The sequence below is a fragment of the Astatotilapia calliptera genome, chromosome 14 (assembly GCF_900246225.1).
Source record: "Astatotilapia calliptera chromosome 14, fAstCal1.2, whole genome shotgun sequence".
Classification (NCBI taxonomy): Eukaryota; Metazoa; Chordata; class Actinopteri; order Cichliformes; family Cichlidae; genus Astatotilapia; species Astatotilapia calliptera.
In genome coordinates, this window is record NC_039315.1 from 26,019,484 (window position 1) to 26,030,890 (window position 11,407).

The 11,407-nt window shown below is 38.7% G+C and overlaps 1 long non-coding RNA gene across 1 annotated transcript; it reads left to right on the forward strand.

The window, feature by feature from the left end:
- The first annotated feature begins 2,239 nt into the window (after positions 1-2,239).
- On the forward strand, positions 2,240-4,204 carry LOC113036938 (uncharacterized). Its single transcript, XR_003274524.1, has 2 exons — positions 2,240-2,806; positions 3,605-4,204. It is a non-coding gene; the product is annotated as an uncharacterized LOC113036938 (long non-coding RNA).
- Positions 4,205-11,407: the final 7,203 nt, after the last annotated feature.

The following is an 11,407-nucleotide window of genomic DNA, read 5'->3' on the forward strand; positions in this document are numbered from 1 at the left end:
TGTTTAATAACCTGGCACTTAACACCAATAAAACCAAAGAGATGGCCAGTGACTACAGGAGACATACGGAAGATAGTGATGGGATTTCCGGCTCTTTTTAGAGATCCGGCTCTTTCGGTTCGGCTCACTAAAAAGAGCCGGCTCTTTCGGCTCCGAACCGGCTCTTCAGGTTGTTTTGTTGCTTTAATTAATTTATTATTAACAATAATATAAAATTATGCACAAAAGGAATTACTAACGTAAAAAGTGGTTTTATTTATATATGTTTATATATAAATATATGCGGTGGCCCCTAGAGACAAAACATGTACAAACTCCAAAACACATTTCTAGCATGAACTGAACTTCCAAAGCAGAGCTACTAGATCACTTAAATTACACAATTGAAAGCATGTGTGTATTGTTTGTGTATTTATACACAGGCACTCATATATATATTCAAATAATTTAAAAAAACGTTCATTTACCTGTTATTACCACACACCAAATCCGGTCGTTGGTACTTGCTGGCTTGTGTAGCCACAAGATAACAAAGGCTCAACACTGCGCCCAGCATCCTGGAGCACTTCTGTTGTCTTTTGTACGTGTTTTGAGTTTTTATGTGCTTCTGAGTTTTTATATGCTTCTGAGTTTTTACGTGCTTCGGAGTTTGTACGTGTTTTTACGTGTTTTGGAGTTTTTACGTGTTTTGGAGTTTGTACGTGTTTTTACGTGTTTTGGAGTTTGTACATGCTTCAGAGTTCGTACGTGATTTGAAGTTTGTATGTGCTTTGTCTCTAGGGGCCACCGTAAATATACTTTTATTTATTCACTCCACATAAAATGTAATAAATAAATCATATAATACAAAAATCAACTATTCACATTTCAAGTTTTAACTATTTAAATTTTCAGCTTTTTCCTTTCACAAATTTAAAGTGAAAAGAACACAAAACACTGCAAACCACAACACAATTAAATATAAATTATAATATGAAAACTAAAAGAACATGCATATTCTCTGTCATATGGACCTGCATGAATAAACTTTCTCAATCCTTTATCATCTGCAACCGAAAATAGTTGTGGATGATTACTATACCTTTCTAATGTTGTTGTCCCTGCCTCTCTTTCTCTCTGGCTCTGTTCCTGTGCTACTGAGTGTAACTACCGCCCCTCCCCCCTCTGCCCAGCGTAAAGCACAAGGCTCGCGTGCAGAGTGAAGCGGAAAAAAAGTGCGAGAGAGAGGCTGAGAGAAAGAAAAAAAAAAAAACCCACGTGACGGCTCGCGATAAGGAGCCGGCTCGCGTCGTTCACGTCAAAGAGTCGGCTCTAAGAGCCATTTCGTTCGCGAACGACCCATCACTAACGGAAGACTCTACCCAGCTCGACTTCTACAGGGACTCTGTCATCAGAGTTTCATCCTTTAAATTCCTGGAAACCTACATTGCGGAGTGTCGCGGGGTCCTCTCCTAAGCTTCTCCCGAACAAATACAGGCGTAGTCAGAAAGCATTCAGTGAGGATAATTTATTCTGCCGGCCTCCCAGGTGCACAAAAAGTTATTTACAAAGAAAATAGAACTGACTTAAGTCATCACAAACAAACATCCATATAAAAACACAGTCTGCATGTTACCCTCTCTGTAACAGCTCTCTGGAGAGAAGAACACAGGTAGGCCCTGACCGCCTTCTCTTATACCCCATAGCCCCTCCCACTAGGCGTAATGGTCATCTCTTTATTATTTCTTTTATCAAACAGTCTTTCCCCCTCAGCTTATTTCCTGCTGTATTCCTACAATACATATATGTATATACAAACATCTATGGCCATTTCCAGGCAGCCTACAGTGTTTCACAATAACACAAAACAAACCAAAAAATAATGCAGTTCACGTGACCCTCCCAGCGCGCGCGAACCCATTATTTAAACCCCGGAACACTATGCCATCGTATGGAACTCCAAAGTGTTCAAAATTAAATAAATAAATAGGTCAAGATGAAATAAATAACTATGTGAATAAATAAGACACAGATATGTAATGTGAGAATGATATTGTGAAATAATGGAACACATTTTGAAAAAAATGCTCATTATTGTGAAATATATTGCATTCTGCTATATAAATTTACTTATTATTGTGAAATATTATTTCATGGTCATTATTTTTCACAATAACAGAGATTATTCCTGAGGCATTTTATTTATTTCCAGCCGTTTTTAGTCCAAAATGACCTTTTTTCAAAGTCAGTTTTTATTTCAAAATCCCGTTTTTCCCGATGGTCTATTTATTTCATAATGCGACTTTTCAGCAGAATGACTTTGTCTGTCAATCAATGTAAGTGGGCTGGACCTTTGCACCTATTGGCTTATCGTTTACCATCGACTAGTTTTCCTGGATACCGGCTCCGCGGACGGCTACTGCAGCTAGCAACAGCGTGCTAGGTCAAAAGTCACGGAGGATGGCGGACTGGTGTGAACTTCAGCCAGTTCTGCTCATTTAAGCAAATCAGATAGAGAGGGATCATTTACCTGTAGATACTGTTTTGAGTCGTTTAGATGTTTCTGAAATGCTTGGGATGATAATTGCTCTTCAAGATGTTCGCATCGATGACAGCATTGTCAAAGGTTTAAGATCAATTCAGCACCGTGTTCGTTTGGAATACGCCGAGGAAGAACAGTCTTCAAATGTTGGCCGTCCACGTCTAGAAATCCCGGTGCAGCACTCAGGACTTTAGTGCTGTCCGGGATAACCGTCGGGGTAATTGCCGATACATTTTCTGTGTCTCCGAGCACAATTAGGAGGAAAATGACGGAGGATGGTCTAAGGTAAGTTTATGCTGTAATTGAGCACCTGTGTGATTCTGTACACAGCATTGTTTAGGTGTTGACCTTAATTATGACGTTTGACAATGAATTATTATCGCTTACTTTTTTTTGTTTTGTTACTGTCTAAACTAAGTGGGGCAGCTACGGCTAAAGCTATCGGCGCCATCTCGGCGTTGAGACACGTTTAGCAGTGTTAGCTGTTAGTGTGTTAACTCGGAGACTGGGGTCAGTGGAGCCTGTAGGAACCTTTTACACAGAGAGTAGACCCACCAGCTTTCCACAGTCTACTTACTTATCACATCTTGTTAGACAACAGGGTCATTAGTGCTTTAAATAGTACATAGTTGAATGTTTCATTGCTGTTTGCAGTTGATTGTTCTCTGATAACGCATAACAAGGTTGATGTTAAATAGCGAGTTTATTGAAATGGTTTTGTCTATTTCAGCAGCATTATAGATATACTTTCTCTGGTGTCTTCGGTAAAGCTAAAACAAGAATACATTTACATCCTTGGTTCTTTCAGCATTAATTGGAAAACTTTGAGATTTGCTGTGCGCCTCCCAAGCCATTCTCTTTTATCCCACCTGTCAGGTATAGATGGCAATACTTTAAACAAAGTTAAATTTGTTATACCTGAAGAGAACCAATCCTGACCTAGAATGGGTGAATGAATAATTAGTTGGTAGCCAATGCCTAAGCAACTCACATAGGCCCTGGCAGACTCAATAAGTCCATCTAGGAACAGCTGCAGGAAACACCTCTTCAGTTTAGATTTAAAACATGTGCATGCTCTTTCAGGTTGATGAGGATTATGGTGTGGACTGGACAGGACAACATAATCGCTGCCCATCAAATGAGATCACCATTCCTGAGATTCAGCTCCCAGATGCAATGAATGAACAAGACCCTGCTGTGCTACCAATACTTCAAAATCACTTGTAGAAAGACATTATTACATTTAATCAGTTTCTATGTCAGGAGGATTTTTTTTTTTTTAAATTTCTACAGCTTTGTAGCTAATACTGACTCAAAACAGCATAACCAATTTCATTTTCAACAAAACAGTGAGTGGCTATAAAACAGGATTTGTTTTATACAGCTGTCACTTTAATGATATTCATTTCTTGGTTGGATATACAGTACATGTCAACTCTGAGCAGATTTAATACAATGAACACAGTAGAGTAGTGTAACATCTTAATTCAAATAATTTTTTCTAGAAATTTTTTTTGTATCAGTAGCGAGTATAAACAAAACATATTGTGTAATTTATAATGTACAGTGAACAACTGATTTTGATATCTGAACTCTTCATCAGTTTATATTAAAAAAGCCATAAATGCACACCTGTACTCTGTATTTTTCACTGTCAAGTGTATTAAAAAGAACTAGAACTCACTAGATTGTCCGTTTCTTTGAACACCGAGTACAGTAATGTGATGCAAGAAAGAAGAAATGGTCTAATTTTACCATGTGGTTATGGAATCAATCGTAAACCAGACCAAAACCTGAGTCAGTAGAGTTGAGACACACCTGAATGTCCATTAGAAATGACTCATAGGTACAGTAGTGTGCAGGAAGACGTAGTACTTCAAAACCGGTGGAAGACTTTGGAAGATTGCTGTTGACCACTTCCACAGTCATTTCTCGGCAAGACTTCCCATCCTGTCCAAAACTTGATGAGGGCTTTTTGTTGTGCACAAGATGCTGCAACAGAAGATTGTTTTAAACTATAATGACATCCTATATTCATTATTTTGAATCTTTTATGGAGAAATACCATAAAAGATGACCACTTACATACAGGGCACCAGACATTTTTGCCCCACTCAAATTGCTGTTGTAGCTTTTATAGATATTTTTATGTTAACAAAGCTAAAAGTAGTCTACATACAATTCTAGTGCAACTGATAATGCCACCACTCTTATGTATTGCATGGAGCAAATAACAAAACAAAATTATACTATAGCGTAGAGCTGGGCGATAGAACGATAACGATATGTATTGCGAAATAACTTTTTCTCAATAGAAAAATTAAACTATTGCGATAGACCTCACTGCTCTTGTCCTTTTTATAAAAAAATAAATAAAAATAAATATCGTGATATGAAAAAATCTCATATCGCCCAGCTCTACTATAGTGTACTTTGTTAATGACCCAAGATCACTGGACTGTATGTAATTTACCAAAGTATAATCAGAGAAAACCAATGGCAAAATACCTATCGCAGCAGACTTACCATTTTCAATGAAGGACTGAAGGTAACCTGCCACTCTGCATTTATCCTCGAGAGCATTCCTCTTCTTCCTCATCTTCATCTTCTGTGGCAGGCCACAGTCATTTTATAGCTTTACTTATCTTGTAGTCTTAAGAGCATCAGCAACATTAGGTGTATTTTTATTAAATGTAACCCAGCTGTTCAAGTAACCCACGCATACAAAACAGTATATTGGTGTTTTGTGTCAACAATTAATGTTCATCCTTCATAAATTAACCAAATAGCTTTACTATTCAGATGTTAAAAGATGTGACCTGACCTTACCTCACAACAGGGAGCAGTCTCTGATTCCCTTGGTAAGAAAGGAGGAATGATGTCTGATCTTTCTGTCAGAAGCGGCCATACCATGGTTTCCTTAAGCCCTTTCCTCAGCTGCTTGACTTGACGACTTGTTTGTGTTATGACCTACAACGGTGAGACCAAACCAAAACTGAAGTTGGAGTCTGTAAAGTGACACACACTTTAAATGTTAAATATTTAAAGAACATCCACTGTACTGATAAAGCATTTTCAAATTATACCCACTTACAAAATCACTACGTTGAACTAAAATTGCTTTCTTTTCTTTCACATAGATTACTTGTCTTCCATATTAGCACAGAAGATAAGCCACTTTAAAACAGTCATGAATAACTATTACCTACAACAATGTAAATAGTAATACAGACATTAACCCAGAAGACAATTATTTTCTCTTACCTAATTTATAGAATTCTTTGCTATGATAAAAAACAGTATTAAAAAAAATCTGTGACTAAACTGATTAAAAAGCTCATTTTTGCCAGACAGACAGACTAACCAAGCAATAATAACATATCGTTACTTACCCTGAACAGCGTTTCGTGGAGTGGAGCTAGCTGTGATAGCGTTAGCATTTGCTAACGTTAACACTGTGCGGTTGTGATGAGAACTTGGACCAGGGACCACTTCATCTCCAGTACACTGCTGCAATACGCAGACTGAGGTGAAGACGTTCAATCTAAGCGGTTAGCAAGTTCTCTGAGTAACTCAGAAACGGACTTGTTTCCTGCAGCCATGCCCTTCACAAGAATTGATACACCTGTAACGTTATTCGCGCCCAGTGTTTTGCATTTGTCGGTGCCTTAAGTTTATTTTGAGCTGCATACTGCCGCCAGCTGCATAGGCGATGCATTGCACCATTAAACCTAAATCGACAATTCATGTGCTATTACTTATGTCTGAGTAAAGGAGCAACCAATTACACAACTGGCTCCGCCCTGTCTTTCTTGATTGACAGACAAAGTCATTCTGCTGAAAAGTCGCATTATGAAATAAATAGACCATCGGGAAAAACGGGATTTTGAAATAAAGACTGACTTTGAAAAAAGGTCATATTGGAATATAAACGGCTGGAAATAAATAAAATGCCTCAGGAATAATCTCTGTTATTGTGAAAAATAATGACCATGAAATAATATTTCACAATAATAAGAAAATTTATATAGCAGAATGTAATATGTTTCACAATAATGAGCATTGTTTTCAAAATGTGTTCCATTATTTCACAATATCATTCTCACATTACATATCTGTGTCTTATTTATTCACATAGTTATTTATTTCATCTTGACCTATTTATTTATTTAATTTTGAACACTTTGGAGTTCCATACCATCGGCTTGCATAACCCCGCATAATCGGCGATCACAGCGAGTCTCCGCGACCGGCTTTATTGAAGGTAAGTGGGAAAATATGTTGGCCACCCTTCTGCGCTGCCCAAAATATACCTCTCACCCCTTGTTGTTTATCTGCCCGGTCGACGAAAAGACGCGCAGCCACGGTAATTGTAGAAACTAATGGTGGTGGTGCGTGTATGCGCCCAGATCAGCTGTCTGCGGCTCGGGACGGTGTAACTCCGTCACAGGAGCCTCTCTCTGGGTGTGCGAACAATAGCAGCGGTGGTTAAAAAGGCACATCAGAGACTAGTTTTCCTGTGAGTGCTTAGGAGGACTTGCACAGAGGAAAAGCTGTCGGAGGCCTTCTCCGCTTCACCATTGAGAGTGTACTGATGTACTGTATCACAGTGTGGTACACTGGCTGCTCAGCAGCAGACAAGAGCTGTGCAGAGGGTTATCAACAATGCCCAGAGAACCAGTGGCTGCACACTGCCCTCCCTAGAGGACATCTCCAGCTCTCTGTGTCTCAGCAGGGCAAAGAAAATAATCAAAGAATCTTCCCACCCTGAACAGCACTTGTTCAACCTCCTGCCCTTGAGCAGGTGGTACAGGTGCATAACGAGCTGGACAAATAGGCTTAAAAACAATTTCATCCCCTGGGCCATTTGAACTCTCAACTGCTGTAAATAAAGAAAACCTTCCAAATCTGAAACATTTTACAATATTTCTTTTTGAGTGCAATAGCTATTCTGTTGTGAATGTCATTCCTTTAACTCCAGCCATGCTCTAAATGTACTAACATGTTTACCTGCTCTTAATGCTTTTATTTTTAAGCCATATTTATTTATTTATTTTTCACCTACTGTTTTGCACTGAACACAATAGTTTTATGAATCTTGTTCTAAATTTCAAATGTACAATGACAATAAAGGTGTCACGGTTCGCGCTGGCAAAACGTGGGTGTGTGGGAAAGTAGGACCCAAAATGCAGGACTTTACAATGCAAGCAGTGCGTTTATTTACAGTGACGTAAATAATACACAACAATAAATCCCCGTGCGCCCCAGACTCCCGTGCCATGTCTTCCTCCCAGTGTCCATGCCCTGTGTCCTCACTTCCAAGTGTCCATGCACCCCGTGCTTGCTGCCCTCTCTTTTCCAGGCTCCTCCTGGGAAATAGCAGAGGCAGACTTTAGACACTTTCCAACTGCGGCAGGCTTACACTTACTGATATGTTGAAAACACATATAATAACAATAATAATGAGAGTCCACAATGCTCAAGGAGCCTGGGTCCCTCAGACCCAGGTCCGTGACAAAAGGCTTCTTATTATTCTTCTTAGAGAATCCCACACAGACAAATCTGGTCACTTCCAGCAAAAATCCATTTCGGCATCCACTCTTTTGTTAGTGCTAAAATCTCCAAACCAAATCATGGCGGGTCTTGCTATCATCTTGTAAACCGTCCTTTTCACTTTTGTTGCTATCCTTGTTCTGTCTAGTTTCTACTGACGTTAATTCCTCTCTCCTGTGCATACTTCTCTAGACTCTCCTCTACCTCCTCCCTACTCTCATTACAGACCACAATTTCATCCTCAAGCATCATAGTCCACAGACTCCCCTCCTGAACTTATCTGTCAACCTGTCCATCACCATAACAAACAAAAACAGGATCAGAACTAATTCTTGATGCAATCATATCCACATCTCCTACCCATCTGTCCCTACTACACACTTCTTCCTTACTAATCATCTACACCTCCTGATTCACTAACTGTCCGACTTCTGTCCTCCTCTCTCTTCAAAGTACTCCTTCTATGTTCTCAGCGCACTCGCTTCACTTGTTAGTTTACTTCCATTTTTATCCTTAATCATGTTAACATGCTGCACATCCTTTCTAGCTCAATCTCATTACTTAGGCAATCAATTATAGACAAAGTTCTTTTATCCTTCCTTAGTGTCCAGCCTCTAATACAGCTGACTATGAGCCTTTTACTTTGCTTTCTTTCTTGAACACCTAGATTCCAAGTACTCCTGTCTACTTTCTTCTTTTTCCTGACTGCCCTACTTTTTTTTCTTTGCTGGTTCCCCTGTACAGTTTAAACAGACAAGTTCTAAACTACGTATTTAAGTCAGCATAAAGCTGTTTTTAGATCTGGTCATCAAGCCGGTGCTAGCTCTTAAAAGAGTTGGATATAATAAAATGAGTGAGAAACAGCACATTAAATAAGGTATCTGCTCCTTATATCTCAGTAAGTAATTCGTTATCTCAAGTATGTCATTTTGACTTTACAAATGACATACTTGAGGATGCTGACTTTTAAAGCTTATATGTGTTTTTCTTAATTTTACTCAGGCTATCGCTTTCTGCAACAGTAAATGCTGCTTGCTCACTCCACCTCAGCTCCCCTCAGGCTTCATTGCACTGGCCAAATTCAGATTTCCTGGCTTTTAGCAACTGCCAAGAGGGCAGTGAGCGGTAAACCCAACTGCAGGCTTCAAAGCCTTCTCTTGAAACAAAACTATGGTGACATCACAGTTGCTATGCTCACGTCAAGGTTTCAATAGTTGTTATTATTCAGAGAGTAATGAACAAGGACACGGTGGTTTTGGTGGCAGAAAATGTGTGTGTCTATCACTCCTTCATAATAATTGCCTACTCTTTCTCATTGACCAGGTGCACAGCATCGGGAGCCCAGAGCAAAGAATGAGTCATAGCAGCTGATCCAGAGTCTGCATTTAATCCCATGCTCCACTGCACTAAAAAAGTAGTGGTGCCTAACTGATCTGAGCTGAGATCTACACAGACATAATGCTGTCTTTTCAGTCAGTGGAGCCACATAACACATATAGACTTAATACACAATCGATTTTATTCAGTGTGCTTAGCATCACAATTTCTTCATTCTTTACTTTAGAGTCAATTTCATACTCTCCCTTTATTTTTTCATGGTGTCAGTAACTTGCAACATTTCCTTTTAAGAAGGACGCCCAGTATTATCTGTGGATGTTTGTGTTTCTTGTCAATGTGTAACCTCAGCATATCTGTAACTGCCAGTGTGATAACAAGATCATTTGAGGTAGATGTGTTTATACTCTGACATAGAATAATGACACAAAGACCATATTTTTCTTAAACCTATCTCTACTGTACCTCTGTTACCATGGTAACTGTTTCCAGATCTGGGATACTCCTCCTTTTTCAGTGTAACCCCTGTAACACTTCATAATCTCTATCCACTAAACTTTAATTCAATGTCTTTTTACAAATAAGTCGTACTACATAAGCATGAGTATGTTCAAGTCTGTTTCATTTAGTTAGTTTTTTTTGTTTTTTGTTTTGTGGACGAGGCGTTTGGAGGCGGGTGGCGTGGTTGTTGAGTTCTCATCTACTACTTTCGCATTTTAGTGTCAGTAAATTAGAAATACAGTATCAGCATTTTGGCAAAGAGCTCCACCCACATACACATTCACACTTGCTCACGCACATACACACATTAACAAGCACGCAGACAAGCACTCTGAGAAACTTCTACTTGAGGTGATGTAGTGTCTTGTAGTTTCCATGGTAACATCTAGGGAGCAAATCAAGAAGGAGGTCCAACATAACAAAAGGGAACACTGCCCCCCCACGACTAGTGAAAAGAGAAAACCTGAAGGACAGAAAGACAGAAAAAGACAGAAGAACAGAGCTGAGGGACAAAGAGAGTGACACTATCTCAGAATGAGCCCAAGTGCTACTTCAAGTCAGGGAAAGAAATTACTCTCAGGCTTGCACATAATGCTTTCTGTTCTCAACTATAACTTGAGATTATGTAACATGAAATCGACTTGTGTCCTAAGCCAACATTGCGTATGCTTACATGGCAAACACTAAAATTGATCACTTTGGTGGATATACTGGTGAATCCCTTATTTTAGTGGAAAATCCCTTTTCTTGGGTCCCAAGGATGTGTCTAGTCTTATTGCGTGGATCTTTGTCTTCCTTTTGGTGCTGCGGGCAAGCAGCCACTCAATGTCTTCATTGTGAACTACCCCTCTTTTCCTAATCAGTTCAGCTTGAAAGCAAATATAAATACAGACAGCACACACTGGAGATTACAAATGCACTACAAATGTTAACTACTGCTGTCTTCAAATAACTATAACCTGTACTTTGAGCAGAGGTTCTTTAAAGCCTGAAGGAAAAATCCAAAATGTATTGACTGAACTAGAGAGAAATTCGAATTCAAGTGAAAATAACATGACTGAAGTAAAAATTGCCCTCTAATCTCCTTTGAAATTATTCAAAAGAAACAATTACAATTATACTTTATCAGTAATGAGTATAAACAATACAACTGACTGACACAATATAAATAACACTTAAATATAAGCAATAACAACAACAATAATAATAATAATAATAATAATAATAATAATAATCAGAATTTGCCCAAAGTGTGCAAAAGAAAATTGGAATGACATTCAAATTTATGTTTTGGTGTTTACAAGGAGAGAAAGTCACACTTTAGAGTAACACATTTGAAATCAGTCCTACTCCATAAGGAAAGTATTTTATAAGAAGTGTGAAAATTGGATAATATTTGTTGGTGATAGAGCATATGGTGCTTTTAGGTTAGACTTAATTTGTTCCTGACATTGTGGAAGCTGTTAAACATATTTCTTTGTACGAATGTTCACACTT